We start from the raw sequence: 23,435 nt of genomic DNA on the forward strand, positions 1-23,435 counted from the left end.
AGAAAGCACACATTTAACTGCCTACTTGTTATTTTTATTTCAATGTCTTACCAACATTTCAGAACTAACTTCTCCAAAGAGAGCATTTTTTTTACCTCTGAAATCTGTGTTCCTCCCCAGATACTTCTTATCATAATAAATAACACCACTTTCCCACTTGCTGACATCAGAAATCCATATTTATTATTTGTTTTATTCTTCGATTTCATCCCCAAATGCAACTCATCAGCAGATTTATATTCGTATCTTCTGTCATCAATTCACTTTAGATCATCACCTGTTCTTGCTTGAAATATGACATCCTTCTAACTCTATGTTTTCATTCTTGTCACCTTCCACATTCTTCACAAGGCATCCAGAGGAATCATATTTGGATAGTGTCAACCTCTATTTATAATCCATTAATAGCTTCTATTGTGCATGGAGTAAAAATCAAATTTCTCAACATAATTTTTAGCCCTGCGTGATCTTGGTCCTGCTTACCTCTTTGGCCTCATCTCAATGCTGTTCTCACCTACTACCCTAATCCCCTCTTTCACCAGATCCCAGATCGGTGAAACATTTGCATACATTTGCCTGTGCATAGTGCTCCATTTTACCCATTCTAAAATAAGTCCTTCTCTTCGTTCAGCTCTTATCATAAATATCTCATTATCAGAGAAATCTTTCCTGAAAAGGTAAATAAGATAGTCAACCTTTTCTTAGTATCTATTTTAGATGCCAGTTGGTTCCCTTGACACCCTTTATCACAGTTTGTAATTACTTAATATATTTATGTATTTATTTGCTTTTCTATTTCCCTACTCCATGTAAGCTCCCTGAGAACATATAGTTGGTCAGCCTGGAAGTCTAGGCCTGGAAGCTAATATGGTACATGGCACAACATGGTGCATATTCAGAGACACCTGAATAAATGGATGAAAAACTCTATGTATCATCTCACTTGTCTACTTGATATTTTTCATATATAAACATATTTTACTTCTAGTTTATTGGTTTTACTCTTCCTGTTTCCTTTGAAGTCCCATTATACTTTCAAAGCACCAAACTAATGGGACTTTCTTGAAATGCCACTGTCCTTTCCCTAAAGTGCCAATTAACCAATTGTTTATAAAAGGAAGTCTTTCAACAAATGGAATATAATTTATTTCTCTGTGAAATCTCATAGCACTTGAGGAAAGGGATCTTTTCCTAAGGAATTCTCATAATACATTACTATGGGTATATGAATTGTGTCTGACAAATGTTATATCCTTTTATCCCATATCAGAATGCTATATTGTTCAACACTTGCTGAAGAGGAGTTTCTGGTATATATATGAAAACATTTGTATTTTAAAAGTCTAGCTTATAATAGTTAACTATTAACCTGTTAATGTGTTATGTTGACTTTGGGTTAGGCATAGGGCACATTTGAGACACTTAAGCTTTAATATTCTTGGTTTTATTTAGAAGTATCAAAAGAAAACATGAATAATTATTTCTTACATTTTTTATGAGTATGTATAAAACTTCTTAAGTTTTTTATGAGTATGTATAAAAACATAATTTATAGTTATTAGAGAATCTAAACCAAAAAATACCTGCTCCTGCAAGATTCCTGGGGTTAAAACCATGTTAATTTCAAGTGCCATTGAGTATCTATAGACCAGTGTTATGTTTGTGTGGATTTTATCTTTTTAAGGGACTGGAATTAGAAGTGAATCCAGAATACATAGCCGTCAATAAGTAACTCCTCAGTTGCTTCCTTCATTTATTGCAATCCAGTATAACACAAACCTTGAAAGTGGTAAGGATCCTAATTTGAGGTTAAGTTAAACATTTTTATTTTTTTAAACACAGGCATTATTAGAATTGTTTTTCCTGGAATTTTTCCTGTGATGTAAACATGCTTATATTGTCTTCTAAAAAACGAGGCAATCCTAAAACCTTCAAATACAGAGATTGGGTGGATTTAATTTATGAAATAGTGTGGTGCTTCATAACCCAGATCTAGTTACAACACTTTCTTCTATACATGAAAATCTGTTTTGGGGTGCCTTGGTGGCTCAGTTGGTTAAGCATCCAACTTCGGCTCAGGGCATGATCTCACGGTCCATAGGTTCAAGCCCTGCCTTGGCTCTATGCCGACAGCTCTGGAGCCTGGACACTGCTTCAGATTCTGTGTCTCCCTCCCTCTGTGCCCCTCCCCATTCATGCTCTGTCTCTCTGTCTCTCTCAAAGATAACAAATAAATGTTAACAATTTTTTTAAAAATCTGTTTTGGAAATAGGGCTAAGAAATCTTTGCAATATAAATCATTTTTTAACTCAGATCTACATGTGTCATTATTTGGAGGGAACATATTTTTAGCTCTTTGTACATAAAAAATATTATAGGCAACTATCATGGTTAAACTAAAATTTTTGAGAGATGCCATAAGTCAAAGAAGAGTGACCATTTTTTTATGAGCTAATATTTGGCAATGTTTGCTTATGAAACAAGACATCTTAAAAGAACCCATCCTATGATCTCAGAATGCAGAATATGTTTCTTCTTCGTCCAAGGCTAATAACTAAAACCCTTCATTACATAAGGTAAAATAAATCCGTGGTTCAACAATTTGATCCAAACATCTGGGTGAAGTCTTAGCTTTCTCTAATTTGCAAGTCTACTATTTGATTTAATTGCATGTTACTTTATCTTATTCTGTTTGTTTATTAGGACTTTCTTTTTTTTTGGATGCATGCAGTGATTACTAATTATATGTAACCTGTTGACTTCTAGTCTTTTAAATTCTTTATTAGTATTATTTTCTTGTGATTTATTTTTTGTCTTTATTAATTTTCTTTTACCCCTTATGATTTTTTGTGAGTTTTGCTTATAAGCATCACTAGAAAACCTACATAATTATGCTTCTCATGTTTTTCATGGATGTACTTAAAAGCATAATCTAGAGTCATTCTAGAGAGCCTATACTGAAGGAAATACAGCAAATATGTTGCTTTTGTATTGTAACAATTGGGCAAAGTAATTGTTTCTCTACCTCTGTTTCTTCTACAAATGTGTTTTAAGTATCAGAATCTATATCTGTCTGTCTAGGACACACCTGTGGTTGGAGACTAAGTGAGAAATCAATTGCTAAAGAAGTCCAAATATTCAGCAGGAAAGATGAAACTCTAATATTTGAAAGAGTCCGGAAGACAAGTAGCTTTTCTTATATTTTTATTGATTTAATAGTTCTGATATTATCATTTTTATGATATCCTTATATTTGTTTAAGGCTTCAATACTCTTTGGTAAATTTGTTTTCAGGAATTTATCAATATCGCTGTTTTATAACCATAGCAGCTTTGTGTGCCTTTACAATATTCCCAACACTCTTCACTTCATTTTGGTCAAGGCTGCTAAAACATCAGATATATTGCTTTTCTAAAGCAATCTGTCTTCCATCTACAGTTTTCAGAATTAGTTTATTAATCCAGTGCAAGAGAGAGATGGCTTCCTGCAAGAGGAATGTGCAGTGGTAGAACATCTGCTGGGGGGTTAGGCAGGGGCCTGAGATTTGTGACTGTCTCAGGGTGACTGCACGAGGGGGCAGGAGCGGGGGGTGGGGGGGGAGCAACATCTTGCCCCGACCCCATTGCTAATCTGCTGACTGTAGATCAGGGGTCTGGGCTACCGGAATGCAGAGAGGTGATTCACGCGTGTGGGAACTAATAGGTTTCACTGCAGTTACGGGATCTGGAATTTAAAACCAGGTCATTATATATTGTACAGAACCCTAAATGTTTTGATTTTACAGAAGGAAGGCAGACTGAAATATATAAAAGCACAACATTTGAATGTAGTTTTCAATTCCATTTAAATTCCTCATTGGCAAAAGACCCTCAGTTTATTAATTTGTAAAATGTGTATAATAACATTTTTCCACATGGCTATTGGTAATAAATGAAGTGATAATAATTAACTGCTTGGCATTAATAAAGCACAGAGAAGGCTCTTATGAAAGGGACTCCATTATTGTTTTGATGTGGAGAGAATAACCTTGGATACTACCGCGGTAGGGATGTACCTTGATTTTTATTTTTTTTCTTTCCTGTAGGCTAGTGTACTAAGAAGAGTCTCATATGGTAGACTATTTACTAAAGAGGCTGGTAAGATGTTATTTTTTACTTTACTTTTCTTCTGAATATTCCACATGTGGAAATAATAGCAAAATGCAGACAAATAGGCATTGGGTCTTTGTCTACTTTGGATTTTCTATCAGTTAAAGTCAAAATCAGAAATAGATGGCACACCAGAAAGAGGAATGTTACATACAAAGAAACCACATAGGATAGAGCCATAATCTGAGGCTAAAAGCAGTGTGGCTATTAGCACCTAGAGTCCCGAAGAAATGAGGGAAGGGACCCTAATTGGAGACATCATCTTGTAGAGATTCCTGGCTTGTAGAAGGGAGGAAAAATTAAAGTACACTAATGTCTACAATACAATCCAGCTATGGTTCTCGTTGGTATTTACCCAAATGAGTTGAAAATTTATGTTCACACAAAAATCTGTTCGTGGAATTTTATAGCAGCTTTAATTCATAATTACGAAACTTGGAAGCCATCAGGATGTTTTTCAATAGGTGGATGGATAAATAAACCGTAGCCCATCCACAAATGGAGTATTATTCAGTGCTAAAAAGATTAGCTATTAAGCCATGAGAATACGTGAAGAAAACTTACATGCGAATTACTAAGTGAAAGAAGCCAACCTGCACAAGCTAAATCCTATGATTTCAACTATAAGATGTTCTGGAAAAGGCAAAACTGGGGTGACAATAAAAAGATCCATGGTTGTCAAGGGTCAGGGAAAAGGAAGCGATGAATAAGCAGCACTTGGAGAATTTTTAGGGCAGTGAAACTATTGTGTATGATACTATAATAGTAGATCTATGTCATTATACACCTGTCCAAAGCCATAGAGTGTACAACCCCCTAAGATGAATTGTGAATTTTAGGTGATAATAATCTGTCAATGTAAGTTTATAGATTGTAACAAATGCGCTACTGTGGTGCAGAGTGTTGATAGTGGGGGAGGCTACTCGTTTGTGGGCAGGAGGTTTATGGGAACTCCCTTGTACTTTCTACTTAGTTTTGTTGTGAACCTAAAATTGCTCTAAAAATACAGTCTGCTTTTAAAAAGTACACTAATCTGGGGCACCTGGGTGGCTCAGTTGGTTAGGTGTCTGGCTTCGGCTCAGGTCATGGTCTCTCAGTCCATGAGTTCAAGCTCCACGTTGGGCTCTGTGTTGACAGCTCAGAGCCTGGAGCCTGCTTTGGATTCTGTGTCCCCTCCCTCTTTCTGTCCCGTCCCTACTCATGTTCTGTCTTGCTTTGTCTCTCAAAAATAAATGTTAAAAAAAAACATTAAAACGTACACTAATCTTACTCTGCTCGATCACTCTGACTTCTTGCCTAGGGGTAAAACAACCATAAGCAATTAGGGTATATGCACCTTGTTAATACAGTCTATGCAGTCCAGCCAATCAGTTCAGAGGGTAGGAGGAGAAGGAGGGAGAATAAATAAATCTGGAGGCATAAATGGAAGGTATGTAGCACAGACTTCTTATGAATGTTGCGACTATTAACAAAATTTCCTGACAGTGTTTTCATAACAACATTCCTCATTATCAGTAAGTCAGAGCATTGCATTCAAGTTTGTTGGTAAAACTCAATATGTGTTGAGTGGCCTTGACAACACTGACTAAAGAAAAAAAAATCCCGTAGAAAATACCATTGGATTTTATATGCATTATATTCAAATCTAGCACAGAATTATAATAAAAATATTAATACATATTATAAAGAAGGTATAGTTCTAATAAATATTGGGATGACTCTTAATGTTTGTATGAAATCGGATGTTCAAGAGAAGAGCACAAATAAAGCCTAGTAAGAGAGGCTAAAGATGAACTTATCATTCTTCTTTTTTTTTAATGTTTATTTATTTTTGAGAGAGAGCACTAGCAGGGGAGGGGCAGAGAGAGAAGAGGAAGCATATCTGAAGTGGGCTCCATGCTGACAGCAGAGAGCCCAGTGAGGGGCTCAAACTTGTAAACTGTGAGATCATGACGTGAACCAACGTGTGCTTAATTGACTGAGCCACCCAGGCACCCCTGAATTTATCGTTCTTAAAGTAATGTATAAGAGTGACTAGAAAACTGGATGTTATGGGCACACCAGGGCATGAAGCACAGCTGTGACAATTTCTCACTAGATAATTCAGATAACACGTTTTTTTATCTAAAAAAAAAAAAAAAGAGAGGAATAATAATATCTACCTCAGAGGTATTATGGGATAATTTAAGTTAGATAATATGTATAAAATATTTAACACACTACAATGGTCATAGAAATCCTTCAATAAATTTTGACCACAATAGTATTACTAAAATTACTATTAGTGTCAACATCATTAGATTTTTTTTTAATAAATTTATTGCACTGTTGGATTTTCTAAATGTTCATGGATTTCAGCATTAGAACATGGGTGAAACAGTTGTAAAGAGTCCTATTTTATCTTTTGAGTATATTATTTAGTAGATAGCTTATGTGAAGAGCACATTTTGTGTCTTTTAAAGATAGTATTGGCCAGTCTGTACCTAGGGAATGCTGATCTTTATTATCTGTTTTATCACATGCAAGGGAAGCATTGCTACTAAAATCTTTATATTGCTGCCAGTGTACTGGCACTGCAGTAAGAGAAGCAAAGAGCTTAATCGAAGGTCATTTACTCAAATCATATTTGCTGTGTGGAATTTATTGCTAAAGAGAAAACCAAAGACAAATATAGAATTTGACATTTGAGAACCAGTATCAAAGCATGAAGTGTAGAAGACCTATAGCTTTGAGATTCAAAACTATATGGAATTTTAACAGTAGCCGTCAAAATACTTTATTTCAATATGATATAAACATTTTGATTAATATTACTTTTCTGATCACAACACCATTTTGAAATAACAGCCTTGAACACTGCATAGATCCTCAGAGTCAAGTTTTATTATAATTAATAACAAAGAAAAATCATGAAAGATTCATAATGCAAGTAATAGGTATTTAACACCCTTCTTAAATAACAATGTGGGGAATATAAACAGTTGTCATTCATTCAAACTTTCTCTGGGATACTTAAGGCCTCATGGATGTGTGCGTTACAGGGATACACACACTTATTTTTTATTGAAGCTGCTTTTAGAGGAAAACAGCAAAGTGAGAAAATGGTTATATCAGTAGCGGTGTTTTTTTTTAAAAAGAATAGGAGGTACCTATTGGAGGCAAAGAGCCAAATATGGAATGTTCTTTGTGCCATACTTTTCCTCTAGGACCCAATAGAAGGGGTATTTACCAAACTTGTTAACTTGATGTTAAGTGGACTGATATATCCTATTATTTAAACTGGAATATAAGAAATCCGCTGCATTTAAGTGTGGTGTGTTCCAGATTCTGAACAAAAGAAAAATCCATGAATTATACACATGGATATACAGAGAAATTCTAATTAGTGAATAAACAAGTGGGAGGGGCATTCTCATAAGAGACAGAAAAAATGATATTCTGTCATCTGTGGATTAAAATGACAACATCATTCCCTGAAGTTTTGACAGTGATATGATAAGGATATTGAGAAAATATGAAATCTTAAATTGTGAAACTGAACATGGGAAGAAACACCTGCAAGTTCATGATTCTTTTGTGGGAGTAGGAAAATGAAATGGACGTGGGAAATACTGGGGTAATTACAGGGACAAAACCAGCTAAGATTGTTTCAAACATTTTATGTCAGTTCTCACGACATTTTATTACATTTGTGGATTTTACGAAACATTTTATTGTTGTAGCGATTTTAGAATTTAACTCAGCCTTGGAATAATGAAGGGATATGCCAGATTCACAGATCCATGCAGCATAATATTATATAAAGCATTTTAAATTGGGGGGGAAAGGAGAGTAGTTCCAGAAATCCTTAAATGTCCAAATTTTTCATCAAGTCATAGACAAAGGACTTCAATTTATCTTTAGTGTTAATGATTTGGTTTTGGGGAAATAAATATGCCACAGGATGCTAATTTTAGTGAATTTACTAAGCATAGATCATGATACAAGAAAAAGATGGATTCATTTTACATTATAAAAAAACACTACAGGAAAATATAACTGCAGAATTAGATCTATTTGCTAAGTATGCCATTGGATAAAAAGAATATTTCAGAGAAGACGGCTCCTAGTTGTTGCTTTTTGTTTTTGTTTTCTCTCTCCCTTTTTAGAGATATGCTGAGCAGAAACCTTTCTCTTGGGGAGCATTTTGCTTACTCCAGTGAAAATGAAGGCATGCCTGTTTAGCCCAGGAGGGGATACCACAGGCCACTGTAAAAATGTACCACATTGATACTAAAGTCCTGTGCTCTATCTAAACAGGGAAGACTCTACATGGATAAGATGTTGACTGGAAGTCATAAGTCAATGATTAAAAAAATTAGAATGTGTAAATCCATCAAGTAACCTGTTTTTGTTTTTCTGAAGGATATTTTGACTAAAATCACCATTCAGAGCACATTTATTTTCTTTTCTTCTTAAACTTTATTTATTTTGAGAGAGAGAGAAAGTGTGAGTTGAGGGTGGAGCAGAGAGAGAGAGAGAGAGAGAGAGAGAGAAGGAGAGAGGGAATCCCAAGCAGGCCCCATGCTGTCAGCACAGAGCCCAACACAGGACTCAACCTCAGGACCTGTGAAATCATGATCTGAGCCAAAATCAAAAGTCTGAGGCTTAATCAGACAAAGCCACCCACGCGCCGCAGAGCACATTTATCAAGCTAAGTATTTTTTACATGATTTTGTGTTTTTAAAATGTAGTGAAAATTGTCGTCAATTCAAATGGTACCTATTTTTGCAGAGAAATCCTGAAACAAAAGACAATTGTCTAGATTCTTGTTGGATTAGGTTGGAGTTGGAGTGGAATTGATTCAGCTGGGAACATCAACAAAGCTGGGAACTCCCCAGTTCCCATACTGAGACTACCTTAATGTCCTTCCATTTTCTATTAATCTTGTACTTGTGACACATTTGTTACCTGACCTGTAGAGGTGCTAATTAAGAAAAACACCCCAAGATAAATTCATAAAAAATAAGGAATATTAAGATATTTCTTTCATTGTAAAGAATACCTAAAGATTAGTTCTGAAATTGGTGGTGGCGAGAATTGGGTGAGATGGGTAACGGGGATTAAGGAGTGCACTTGTGATGAGCACCAAGTGTTGTATGGAAGATTTGAATCACTACTTTGTACACCTGAAACTAACATTACACTGTATGTTAACTAACTGGAATTTATATTTAAGAAAGAAAGAAAGAGAGAGAGAGGGAAGGAGGAAGAAAGAAAGAAAGAAAGAAAGAAAGAAAGAAAGAAAGAAAGAAAGAAAGAAAGAAAGAAAGGAAGGAAGGAAGGAAGAAAGAAACTTTATACACAGTGTAGTTGCCATGAGTTAAGTATATGGCTATTAAAAAAAAAAAAAAGAAAGAAAAACGATTAGTTCTGAACTTTGCATGAACTGTTATTCCTATAGCCAGAAAATGCCAGAAAGTGTTAGATGGAATAGCATATCAGAGATAAGCTAGTTTTAAAATGTTTTTAAGAAATGGTACATTATCTATCAAATCCTGAAAGTAAAAAAGTTTAACGGACCCTAGGACTGGGCTGAGATGGAGAGGTTAAAGACAGCAATCAAGTAGAAGGAACAATCAAGGCTTCCCTTATGCTCTTTTTCTTTCCCTGTAAGTTGTTTCCAGGAAAGGGCACAGGGAGAAAATGCTCCCAGTATCGAATCCTGATGTATAATTTATCAAATCCACAGGGTAACTCAGTCAAAGATTTTATGTTTTTTCCTTTATGCAAGATTGCACTGTACATTTTGTTTAGTCTCTTAAACGGATAGGAAGAACTGAAGGCAAAAATGTTATATTGAATTTTCACTTAAAGTCACCAGATGCCCAAGGATTTCAATTAGTTGAATTTTCATTTTGTAGTATAGCGTTCCATCCTGAAGTTTTATCTTTATCCTGTGCTTCCTCTGGCATTGTTCTTCAAGTAGGCAGCATTATTTTAAATTATTTCCTTTCTTATTATAAGTTACACTTTAGTAAAATCAATCAAAAGAGTAAATTGTTTTCTTTCCATCTACTTGCATTAATGAGATAAAAAAAGAAACGAAAGGAAGAACTCATAATTGCTGTGTTTAGATAAAGAACATTCAGTATAATTGGAAAATAAAAGAAAAAAATTCTAGCCAAAAGTAGTCTGAAGTGGGGAACAATATCACTTCTTGAAGCAAAAAGTAGGTTCTGCAACAATTGATATGATGTTTTTTAAAAAGAATCTATTAATCATGTTGAGGGAGCAGTAGAGAAAAATTCTCCAAGGCAATACAAGGGAGTTTGAATTTTGCCTCAAGGATGGTCTCTTTGGGAAGACTTACCTGCATATACTATGAAGCAGACCAGAAGATGATACTGTATTTTCTTCTTAGTAGGTCGTGGCTAGAAGTAAGACATGAAATACAGACTAGCAAAACGTCATCTTGTTTTTATTAGTATGTGTGAATTGACACAAATCAGAATTTATACAGATTATTAATGCATCTAGTTACACAGGTGTAATATTTAATTATTACAGTGTGGCAGACATTGAAATAAATGTGGAAATAAAAGCATGAAAAGGTTTATTTTTTTTTTAATTTTTAATATCTATTTGAGAGAGAGAGAGAAAATGAACGGGGAGGGGCACAGAATCTGAATCAGGCTTCAGGCTCTGAGCTGTCAGCACAGAGCCTAACGCTGGGCTCAAACCCATGAACTGTGAGACATGACCTAAGCCAAAATCAGATGTTTAACCTACTAAACCACCCAGGTGCCCCTTAAAATTTTGTTTAGGTTTATTTACCTACTTTGAGAGAGACCAAGATAGCAAGAGCAGGGGAGGGGCAGAGCGACAGAGGGAAAGAGAATCTCAGTCAGGCTCTGTGCTGCAGAATCAGGGTTTGAACTCATGAAACTGTGACATCATGACCTGAGCTGAAACCCAGAGTCAATTGCTTGCCCAACTGAGCCACTCAGGTGCCCCCAAAAAAGGTTTTTTTTGGGAGAAGATAGTAGCATTGATCTTTCATAGATATATGTTCAGAAGAGGAGATAATATTTTACATAAGCTTGATTGCCTTATTACCTAAATGCATACTCTATTTTCTTGTATTTGTCTATGTAGTAACTAAAACAAACATTTGTAATTAGTTGTACCATCTGACACATTGAAGTTAAGATTGGCAATAGTAGCTGCAACTATTACAGGATAAAGTCCCATAAATGAAATAAAAGATGTTATTATACATGTGTGGGACTTTTAAAGACACTGGAATAAAATACTAAAAAGTAATTGCAATTTCAAATGTTTGCAAATAGGAAGTTTGGGAGTTTTGGCTAAGTAGGAATGTGCTTGAAAAGAAAGGGAATCCTAGAGAATTAAGACAAAAGTGAGACTATAAAAATAGATAACCTTTTGGATAGCAAGCAAAGATGTCTGAGTGAAATTGATTTGCATGGATAGCGGCTGGATTTGCAACTTCCTCCATCTCTTACTGAATGTGGGGTTCTACTGAATAAGGCAGTTAGTTAGCAGGAAGCGATCCATGGTTCTCTACCTGTAGAGGAAAGTATTAAGAGTAAAATATTTGATAGATTCTTTAACACTCCCTGACTTAGTCAAATAAAGTTAATGAAAATTCAGGGGACTCTGACCTGGAAATAGGTTTTTCAGGAGCAAGTTATCTGGAATAGTCATTTGGCTATTTTGGAGAAAGAGATGTGGGCCTGCTTCATCTCCTCATCTCTACTTTGCATGTTTGGTAGATCTGTCATGATTGTGGAATGTAACAAGGTGTGAAGGTGCAACCATTAATGCAGATTTTTTTTTTTAGTGAAAGGAAAAGGAAAGTGTATATAATAAGAAATAAATTGACATATTCCAGCATATGGTAATGTAAGATCTATAGGACAGATTTTGAGCAAGTTGGTTAGCACATGGGATCCTTTCAAATAGCAGCGGATTACCTGAAGACCCTTAAAATATTTGAAGTTGTTAATTTATTAGCTTCCCAATAGACTCCATAGTCATCCTATGTTCATAAAATTTTGAAACAACTGGATTCAGGTTTAACTGTTACTATACTATTATTATACTGTAACTAGTCATGCCATTTAACATTTCTGAATATCTTCATTAGATTAGTATAATTTTCTGCCTGCTTTGACTACTGTAGGAATTAAATAAAATTATGTAATTAACTTTGAAAAATATAAAAATGTTACATAGTAATGATTAATATTCCTAAAATGTTATAAGTATTTTTGTTAACATTTTAACCTGTTCCTCCTTTACAAACAAGGGTATACCAATGAGTATTTAAGGAAAAAAAATACATCTTATTGATATATGGGTGTATATGACATTGTATTTCTTATGTCTAAAATATCAGTGAATCTACAATCTGGATGTGTTGGGTAGATTACAGATGAGAAAGCAATATGTTTATAACTTTCTTCAAAGATATATTTTGTGATTTATCTTTGTTTATGCATGTAGCTTTACTTAATTAATATTTTTAATAACTTTCTATTTTTAAATCGTTTTAGTATTATAGGAAAGCTACAAAGATAATACAGACAGTTCCTATGTTAGGGTTCTCCAAAGAAACAAAAGCAGTAAGAGGGGTGTGTGTGTGTGTGTGTGTGTGTGTGTGTGTATGTGTGTGTATGCATTACTATTACATATTTTTCAAAACCAACATACTAACATAGGTATATTACTATTAACTAAATTTCACACTTTATTTGAATCTTGCCATTTTTTCCACGGATGCTTTTTTAATTATTCTAGGATCCAATCTAGGATGCTGCATTTCATTTAGAGTTAATTCATTTTAATTTTGTAGTGTATTTAATTGTATGATTATGCTACAATTTGTTTATTCTTATACAAACGGCAATTATTCCCAAGTTTCACCTTTACAAATATAACTGTTTTTTATCAAAAATAAGATAAAATCCGTTATATGTATTCATAAAGCAGCCCTACTCTTTCTCCCATTTTCTCTCAATCTGTCCTATAGAAAAAAAAGAATCTGACTTGCTCCATAGCATTTTGTCTAATTCCTAGTCTTAACACCAGTTTCCTTTTCTTTTTTTCCATCTTTATTCAGGTATAATTGACCAATACAAATATAAGATATTTAAAGTGTACAAGATGATTTGATATACATATACCTTGTGAAAGGAGTCCCCCACTGAGTTAGTTAACATATACCACACCTCATATGTTCCTTTTTTTTTTCAGTGAACATTTAAGTTCTACTTTCTTAGAAAATTTCCAATATACATACAGTCTTACCAGTCTCCCTTTAATAACTAAAATGTATGATACAATATGATCATAAAATCCTTGAATATTATTCAAATTAAATAGACAGCTTTTCCTCCATCTGGGGTGAGCTTCAGACTTGGAAGTGTGCTGTGAAGCGTGGGCATGGTGAGGAGATGTCATTACAAGTGGATTTTTATTCTTGGAGATTGGCAAGGTGATGGGAGTTCAGGATAAAGATATGTTAAGAAAAATTGTTCTAAACTTGGAAATAGGGCTAAAAGGTGGGCTGTATGTCATTTAAGGTCATATGTGGACATTGTTTAATGGACCTAAGGATTATCCAGAGAAATATATACTTTAACTCACTTTAAACAAAGTCCCAGACTTAGTGACATTACATGTTTACTTGTGTATTTTTGTCCAAGAAAGATGCAGATACTCTATTAAAAAAGATAACCCTAGAAATTATGATTTGTTGTTCGATAAGAAATCAGCAAGTTTTGTAAGTAACCAAGCAATCTTATTTTAGTATTCATTGTCTGTAAACCTCAACTTCTCAAATGCTCTTTGAATCATCATAATGGTTTCCTCTTCAATTATATTTTCCCTAATACATGTTCCTTTTGTGTTTGAGTTATATGTTTAAACTTTTTGAAAATCAAACTTTTAACAGACAAAAGGACCCTGCTTTGTTTGTGGCACAGTATATAATCTGGCTTCTGCTTCCCTCTGGGTGTTGTAGATGCGTAGTTGCTAGTTGCTCTTTTTTAGGTGTGTGCTTTTTTTTTTTTTTTTTTTGTATTTTTAGAGATTCTCTTGTGGCAAGCTCTGACTGATGCTACTTGGCAAATGATGTCTGTCATCTGGAAGGCTGTTTTTCACTCCTTTCTTCATATACAACTCTTTTCTTGGAATTCCACTGCCTTTGAAAATTCGAGTGACCCAAAATGCATCATTACACAACCATTTGTAAAGTACAGAGTATTTTGAATGCAGCCAGCTAGGAAGACTATTCCAACCACATCTTTCTTCTTTACCCTTTCCTAAATGGTAACCAGACGTAAGAATCTATTGCTCCCAAACCTGAGAGAGTACTTGTTTAGCTCTCTAAGTGATTGGCTTGAAATCTCCTCACCTAGCTTGAGATAAGAGAAAGCATCCCTTTCACTTCCTCTCTATCTTTCCCCATGAGAACTTGTATCGGCATCTTTCTCTCTCTTTCTCTGAAGAAATCTTCTCTGTCTCTTCAACATCCACTCATTTATAAGTGTTATCACCTTTACTTCTTCCATATTTCCTTGGCTGTCCTTGGCATTTGTACAGTTTGTACTGATGCCTGCATAGTTTCAAATTATCTACTCTAGTACTATGAAATTTGTTTGATATTCTGAGTGAGAATCTATAAATTTATAATTTTGGATAACTGTAATCTTCATAATTTTAAATAATATCATTCATGAACATGGTATGTTTTTCCAGTTTTTAAAATCTTTTATTTGCTTTAGCATAATTTTATTTATAAAAGCCTTATACATCATTTAGTAGCTTGGTTTGTTTATACCTTGTCATTTTAGGTTTTTAGGAGATATTTAAAACATTTTAATTTTTCAAATTATGATTGTAAATTGTTCTGACTTTTGAATATTGATTTTATACTAAACAACCTAGCTGTTCACTATTTTATTTCTAATGATTTCTAGATTCTGTAAGGTTTATCTGTCCTGTATAATTAATGACAATTTTGCTTTATTTTTCTAATTTTATATCATTGTATTTCAATTCCTGGATTTATTGAAATTGGCCAGGTTCTGTTATCCTTCCTAACCACACACACAGTCTGTGAAATTAAATAGAAATTATAGTGAGGATAATTCTATTCATGATTTTATTGAAAATATATCTAAAGTAAGTATAAATGTGATGCCGGGTTTAGATTTGTATGTATGGGCCATTCCCTTAATTAGTTAAAAAACATTTTTAGTCTAGTATGCAGATAAGAAGTTTTTATTTGATTACAAATGGATTTTAATAGGTTTTTTTTTCTGAATGTAGTGGTATAATTATAAACTATTCCCTTATATCTTTCAATTCACTAAATTAATGACTGTTTTAATATTTTAAAACCTTGAATTCTTTCAGTAGAGCTTTCTTGATGATCATATGCAGAAATACATTGGTAAATAAACATGAACAAAATGTGAACATATTTGTAGATAATGTACAAAATATTCTATATAATGTGGAATCTACTTTTATTCAAACACTTGTTATGACATAGGTTGAGTACTCAATATTTGGATTTAAACTTGAATATTATGTATTAACAGCTTAGGTCCTTTTCCTGAATGCTTCCAAAAAGGATGGAATTGGTTTTGTTTTTTTTCTTTATGTGAATATTATGGTAATTAGATTCAGATAAATTATAAATATGCAATTTAGTTATATTATGGAAGCAAGATTTTATGAATTATTGTTATCCATGAAATGTGCTCTCAGAATAAACTTTGACCAAATCCTAAATGCAACAGTGTATGCTAGGACAGCAAAACCAATACAAAACATCATTACTACCCACACATTATCTAAAACATAAGGCTTGAATATAATCCATAAAATTGTAAGATAGTTTCCTTTGTTACGCTTATTTACATGGATTTTAACAGAAGTGTAATGGCTTTACTCATAATTTTTCTTTGAAAATCTCTAAACATGTAGCATAGAATCTATAATGGAAAAGATGGTAAAGGCTATGACAAGAGCAGAGCAGAAAAGATTTTTCAATTCAAAATTTCAATAATTATTTAAAAAGATGTTCAACCTCTTTATTAATCAGGGAAAAGCAAATGAGTGATAACAATTTCATTGGTCATATTGGCAAATAAATTAAAGATTAATAACATCCAAGCTGGTGAGGGTAATCAAAACAGGCACTCCTATACATTGCTGATTGGGATAACAGCAACCTTTTGGGAAACTAACCTGGCAGAATTTAAAAGTGAAATATACATTCCATTAAACTCAACATTCTCACTTTGAAATAAAAATACGAAAGAAAAACGCCATCATATGTTATGCCCAGAATTCGTGATCCCCAAAGACCACTAGGGAGCCGAGTCCGATGCAAAAGCAAAGAGCCTTTATTCCAGCTAGCTCGAGCTCAATCCCCTACCTGCACCAACGCAGCGGTGAGATACCAGGGAAAGAGAGCGAGTTTCAAAAGGACAAAGGTTTTATTGGGGCCTGGGGGCAGTTGGTGAGGTAATGGCTATGGCCTCAGCCGATTGGCTGGGGAAGGGTCCTGGGGAAGGGTCCGAGTCCTGTTAGGCAGGTGAGGGAGGGTTTACTCAAGGGGAGGAGGTGTGGTCAAGGTGAAGGACACAGAACAAGATGGAGTCGGCTGGCGTAGGCCTGCCCTTTCACATACAAAGATTTCCTGCAGAATTCCTTGAAGTGATAAAAAAAAATAAAAGCATCTTAAATACCCACCAATAGGGAAATGACTAAAAAACTTATGGCATATTTATAAATATTTGATATTTTACAGTCATTAAGAAAAAATAAATCTCTGTATAAATATAATTTTCTACTAAAGAAGCAAGAAGCAAAGTTATGTTTGTGTATGTAGGTTTCCCTCTGCTTACATGGACAAACAAAATTACTTGGAAAGATGTGCTTTATACAGGTAATAATTTTTCCTTGTGGAGTGAGCAAGGGGAATGGAGAGATGAGAGTGAGTGCTGAATTTTATTATGTACTTCTTTGTGTCATCTATTCCAATGAGCATCTTATGCCTTTGTAGCTTGAAAGGACAATCCAATAGAGCATAATTCTGGATTTTGACTGAAATATGCATACAACTGACAAATATTATAGTTTACAGGCTTAGTTTCTTGTGGAAAAGAAAGAAAATTTTCTCTTACGTTTCACAATTAATTGAGTATCAGTCCAATAGCTGATATTGAGCTACTAAGTTTTATGAAATCTTCAAAATTGCTAGGGAACCTTCAGAGGCAAATAATCCTTCCTTTAAGGGCATTTTAGCTATTTGGATGAGAGTTAACAGATTGTAGCTGTTGGAACATTGTGATCTAGTCTGAGTGATAAAGTGAAGCACTATAGTTCATGGCAATAAATGCCACCTGCAGTGACTTTATCAGTCAACTAATATTAAGAACATATTCGAGGGCACAGTATCATTTCTCAGTACTTGACATACTGACACAAAATATTTTCTAATGTTTATTAGCACCATATCACTTGATAAAAAAGGTGGTTTTGTTGGTTTCAGAAGTGCTTTTTCCCAACAACTGCTGCCTTTGACAGTGTAGAACTTGAGATTTTGTAAAAGTATAAATATAAAACCTTTAACTTGAGTTGTATGCGTTTACTGTATATTCCGTAAGTATTTGTGGTCTTATAATTTAATGTAGTGAGAGGTATATGCATTAAAACATGATTTTATTGTTTCAAAAAAAAGATATAAATCAGAATATTTAAAATATACTAATTGCATAAAACTGACCATCCTGATCAGGTGTTAATAGTATCTATATTGTCACTGCTTAATAACGTTCCAAATTGTTCAATACTGAGAGGAAATATGTACAATCCTCATTAAATTAAAATAAATCCCATAGGACAAAAATAACAAATACTTTGAAAAAAGGTGTTATCAAACCTATCTGTGTGTTCAAAAGCTTGAATGTAAATACATGGTGGTAATGATATCTTGAAAGACTTTTGGATCCTCATCCAATTTGAATATTGACTTTAGAAAGTGCTTGCTTCCCAAAGTCCCTGTGCATAGGCTGATTTTTTACACCACACTTCTCTTATTACTAATTAACTCCTGTAATGTAACTTGTTAAATGTATGTTTTGCTAGGTTATAGCAGCTCTTCGTATAATATTTCTCTCAGGGCTTCTGATTCCTTCCTATTCCTTTACCTATTATTTCTCTTATACCTCTAGCTCTCTTCATTAACATTTGCAGCACAGCTAGCGTGAACCTCTATCATTGGCTGACCATGTTCATTCTAATATGCTCTTGTGCCAGAGATAAAGATTTTACCCTACAATTTTCATTAATATAAATAATTTTTATTTACTTCCACCAATTTACCCTATTTTTCTATTCTGTCAGTTGCATAATGAGTTTTGATTGTATTCCAGTTTCTTTGATTATTCATATATTCCCTACTTTTCCTGGAGAAGATATAACTTATATACTCTTCTTTATTTGTATTGCATACTTGTATTTTGTGAAATATGCTTAGGTAATAACTAATTTTATAGTTGGTGAGTATAAACTAAGTTCAGAGCACAAGAAAATACTTAAATATATATTTGGGTTCAATTAATTGACCCCATTCTAGAATGACAGTTCAAATAAAGGGGAAGCCCTTAGTTAACAAAAATGTTAATATCCGTTTTCAGGTTTAAATGAAAAAGTGAAGAGTCCTAAAATATATATATGTACTGTGGTTGATCTCCCTAGAAGCTGTTGCCTGAGATTAGACCATAATTTATTTAGCATTATTTTTAAGATATCCTAATTGATACGCCAATTATTATTTATATATTAGATGAAACTCTACAAATAAAAGCCTAAAACTATTCTAGCAAGTCCATTAGGAATCTGTTTTTCTTTTCTAGTTATAAGATATATGCATTTCAGTTTAATCAATTTACAAATGCAGTTCTGAGGCTACAAAAATAAAATACAGCCTCTAGTCATTGCTCCTCAAAGAAAGAACCCCTCAGGGCAAACTGTCAGTTTACACTGCAGTGGAAAAAAAAAAGTTTCAGAAGTATCAGCCTCCAAGTAATAAGCACATAAGAAACTATAATGTAAAACCCATATCAGAGAATTATCTTGATTTGTGTGAGTAGTGCAGATACTATTACCTTAGGGGATCTGAAGTACGATTGAAACAGAAAATGCAAAGTCTCAAATAGTGCCTCACAATAGTTTGCAACAAAGAAGCCTCGCTCAAGAGGGTCATAAACTGACTTTAATGGGAATCAGTAATTCATCTATTGCATGTTGAAACATCTAATTGTTGTTTATGTTGATGTAATTGCCATGGTGAAAGAGGGGGAAAAAAGCCGAAACCACATTTTCAGAATATTAGACTTTTCAGAATTTAGAGTGTCTTATTACATTAAAGATGAATAATAAATCGGTTTGACTGGCTACTAAATCACTTTTTAAAATTTTGCATGATAAAATATGCTTTGTATTAAGAGACAACAGAAAGAAAGAAAGAACGATGGCAAACGATGAATGGTGCTCTCTGGAAGGCTGATTACCACTGATAGGTCTCTCTTTATCTTCTCTGATTTTCTTATTCATAATTTAGGTTCATTTAAAAACACTTGGTGTTATGTTATTGAATCAAAATTATGACTGTCCAAACCAGATTGCATGGATGGGAAGGAGAGTAGGGAACGTGACAATAGAACATCAGCAAATTCCTTTTCTAAATCATAGTCAAAAACTCTCATTAAATGTGAACTTCAATATAATAATTAGATGAAGCCTACTGTAAGGATGGAAACCAGGAAAGGATGATATCCACAACAAAATTAATGTTTATACGATTGGATTTATACTCAATGATAAAAAGTAAAACTCCCTCAGAGAGAAGTTCAGAACACAAAATCCTGTTGTGAAGTTTCAAGAAACTTAAGACAACATGACTTAAAAAAAATCACGACACAAAATGTTTAGTTTGTAGCCCCAGTGATTTTACATGAGTTATGGTGATCTTTCCTCAAGTAACAAAGCATGGTATTAAATAGGACAAAGTATGTAATGAGTACAAGAAAAAAATTAAAATAAGAAGACTTGAATAAATTATTCTGTCTTTAAAGAAAAAGTAATCTAAGTATATATATATATATATATATATATATATATATATATACACCTCTTAGAATTATATAATTAATTAAACTTTTGACATTAATAGATATGTAAAGTAACATATAGACATATAAAATGACTTACATAGCTAGATAAAATGTTTTATAAAAAGTTTTGCATATAAATAGAGGATACAGTTTTTCCACAAATCAGTAAATTAGACTGCCATTACATTCCAAATTAATATGGAAACAGTATTTAAAGACCACATTTCTTGAGTTGCATTGCAATAAACTAGAATTCAATAGTGAACACTTAATTATAAATTTTTTAATGTTTATTCATTTTTGAGAGAGAGAGAGACAAGAGCACAAACAGGGGAGGGGACAGAGAGAGAGAGGGAGACACAGAATCCGAAGCAGGCTCCAGGCTCCAGCTGTCAGCACCAAGCCCTATGCTGGGCTCGAACTCATGAACCGTGAGACCATGACCTGAGCCAAAGTCAGACACGTAATCAACCAAGGCACCCAGACGCCCCTATAGTGAACAGTTAATTATAAATCACCAAAAGTTACTGAGCAGTATGTGTAGCTAAGTAGATTAGTAGCCAGGGAAAATTCAAAATATTTTAATATATTTTCATCAAATAAACTTCAAAACTTTCTGACTTTCTTTTTAGTTAGATCTACCTCTTAATGAACAAATAATTTCCATCCATATATAGCTTGAAAATACTGTAAAAGCAAGTTAATTTTATGATAGGTTTAAAGTTCTAATATTAGTGGAGAGCAAAAAAAAAGACGGAAACTATACATCGGTCTTATTTGTCTGCAGATTTTGAGGCCAGGGCAGTGGGGGGCCACTGCAGCTTGAATACTCCTCCCATTAGGGAAATGCCCCTGGCTGCTATGTGGAGGATAATAGGAGTACAAGGTTGTTGTGTATGGAGCATGAGGAAGCTATTGAAGTCATAGTGTCTGGGAACAAGATGGTATCAGTAGAAGTCATAAATTGTGGTTGGGTACTTGATATATTTTGAAGACAAAACTAATTTTCTTCTTTGAATGATTGGCTATGGAGAGTTAGAAACATAAGCGGCAAATGGCTTTCCTTGTTTTATAAAATAATATCTAAGACCTCACTTGCCTGGCCCAACTCAGCTCCTCTTCTCCTGGCTCGGCATATAACAACCCAGCTTCAGTCACTTTTCACTTCCAAGGGTGTACTCTTACATTATTCCCCCAATGAGGGTTTTTAGCGTATTTCTCAAATGTTTGTCTTCATTTCTCGTTCTGGCTGTTTTTGTTGTTGTGATTGTTGTTAAATCACTGTAGGTCTCAGCTTAGATGTGCTATCAAATAATGACTTCCCAGAGCATCATATTAGAGTACACTCCCCACTTACTCTTCTTCACCTTTTACCAAAATCATTATTGCAGCATATTTTTTTATTCCTTCACAATGCTTTAAATTTTGGGGTCATTTATTTCTAGTTTTGATTTGTTACCTTATTTTGGCTGTCTCACCGAATTTCAGTAAGTTCCATGAAGGCAGGAACTAATTGTGAATTAAATTCTAGCGCATATTGGGTACCTGCTAAGGGCTTGGCCTATATTGGCCCTCAGAAAACATGTAAATAAATGAATAAACCCAAACAAAATTGGACAAACTGAACATCTATTCTTAATTAATAAAAAAAGTTAATTAGTAATAGAGTACTGCATTACTGTAAGTGATAGAGAACCTTTAGCTAGGGAAAGTTTTTAAAAATATGAATAAATGGAAAGAATCAGCATGCCACTAATTGAGAAAACACTTTTTTTATAAAGAGTTCAATTCTTTCCCAGTTATTTAATAAATCAAGACAAAATCAATTCAAGCTCACCATGGGATATTTTCACCCCAAACTTGACAAATGATTCTGAGGTTAGTGTGAAAAATAAATGAACAAGAATTTATATCAGATAATGAGAAAAAAGAGTATCATCAAGAGGCTTGCCAGAGAATAAAATATAGTACAAAAACATAATAATTAAAGTGTGACCTACTGGAAAAAACAATAAAAATAAATAGACCATATTAGATGCATGTATATAATAGACAAAGGAAACTAAAATTTCTAGCAAATTTTTAGTGAAAAGTTCCTGGATTAATGGTTCACCTAAGTGAAAATGAATGTAGTTGGATACCTACTTATACCAAATACTAAAGGAAATTCTGAATGGATCTGAGAGTGAAATATGAAATGACTCAATCATTCAATAAATCAAATGAGATTATTAATATGATTTGTCAGTGGGAAGAACCTTCTGTGCTCAAGAAAGGAAATTATGGGGCGCCTGGGTGGCTCAGTCAGTTAAGCGTCCGGCTTCGGCTCAGGTCATGATCTCGCGGTCCGTGAGTTCAAGCCCTGCGTCGGGCTCTGTGCTGACAGGTCAGAGCCTGGAGCCTGCTTCGGTTTCTGTGTCTCCCTCTCTCTCTGCCCCTCCCCTGCTCATGCTCTGCCTCTCTATGTCTCAAAAATAAATAAAAACATTAAAAAAAATTTAAGAAAAAAGAAAAGAAATTATGTACACACATACTATATATACATAAATATATATTTGTAGTCAAATATATTTTAATTTCACTATTGGAACATTTGTGAGTCAGTGTCACGTATAATATGCAAACAAGACAGTAAGCAATATAAATACATATGACAAAGGATTAATTAAAAAAAATGTTTGTTTAGTTTTTGAGAGACAGAGACATACACAGAGTGTGAGCTGGGGAGGGGCAGAGAGAGAGGGAGACACAGAATCAGAAGCAGGCTCCAGGCTCTGAGCTGTCAGCACAAAGCCTGACGCCAGGCTTGAACTCACAAACTGTGAGATCATCACCTAAGCTGAAGTCGGACACCCAACCAACTGAGCCACCCAGGCACCCTGACAAAGGATTAATTTTTAAAGGATATGAATTTCTTTTAATTTGAAGAAGACAAACTCCTCAAAATAAAGATGGATAGGTAATATGTATAAATGATTCAGAAAATTAGATTTAATTGTCAAATGTCTACACTGAAAGCACAATACTTAACTAATAAGTAATAAATTAAAGGGAGATATTTCTTTCATACAAAAGGATAAAATCA

The 23,435-nt window shown here is 33.9% G+C and overlaps 1 long non-coding RNA gene across 18 annotated transcripts in view; it reads left to right on the forward strand.

The window, feature by feature from the left end:
• LOC109492563 overlaps positions 1 to 23,435 on the forward strand; it is a 139,510-nt gene that overhangs the window by 16,081 nt on the left and 99,994 nt on the right. For 13 of the 18 annotated variants that reach the window (XR_006595285.1, XR_006595263.1, XR_006595264.1 and 10 more), the window contains one exon: positions 4,085 to 4,136. The exons of 4 other annotated variants lie outside the window; for them this stretch is intronic. This is a non-coding gene — a long non-coding RNA (uncharacterized LOC109492563). Of the gene's footprint in view, positions 1 to 4,084; positions 4,137 to 8,296; positions 8,524 to 23,435 lie in introns of those variants that run through there. One more of the 18 variants, XR_006595275.1, reaches the window with a different exon arrangement.

The sequence above is a fragment of the Felis catus genome, chromosome A1, assembly GCF_018350175.1.
Source record: "Felis catus isolate Fca126 chromosome A1, F.catus_Fca126_mat1.0, whole genome shotgun sequence".
NCBI lineage: Eukaryota > Metazoa > Chordata > Mammalia > Carnivora > Felidae > Felis > Felis catus.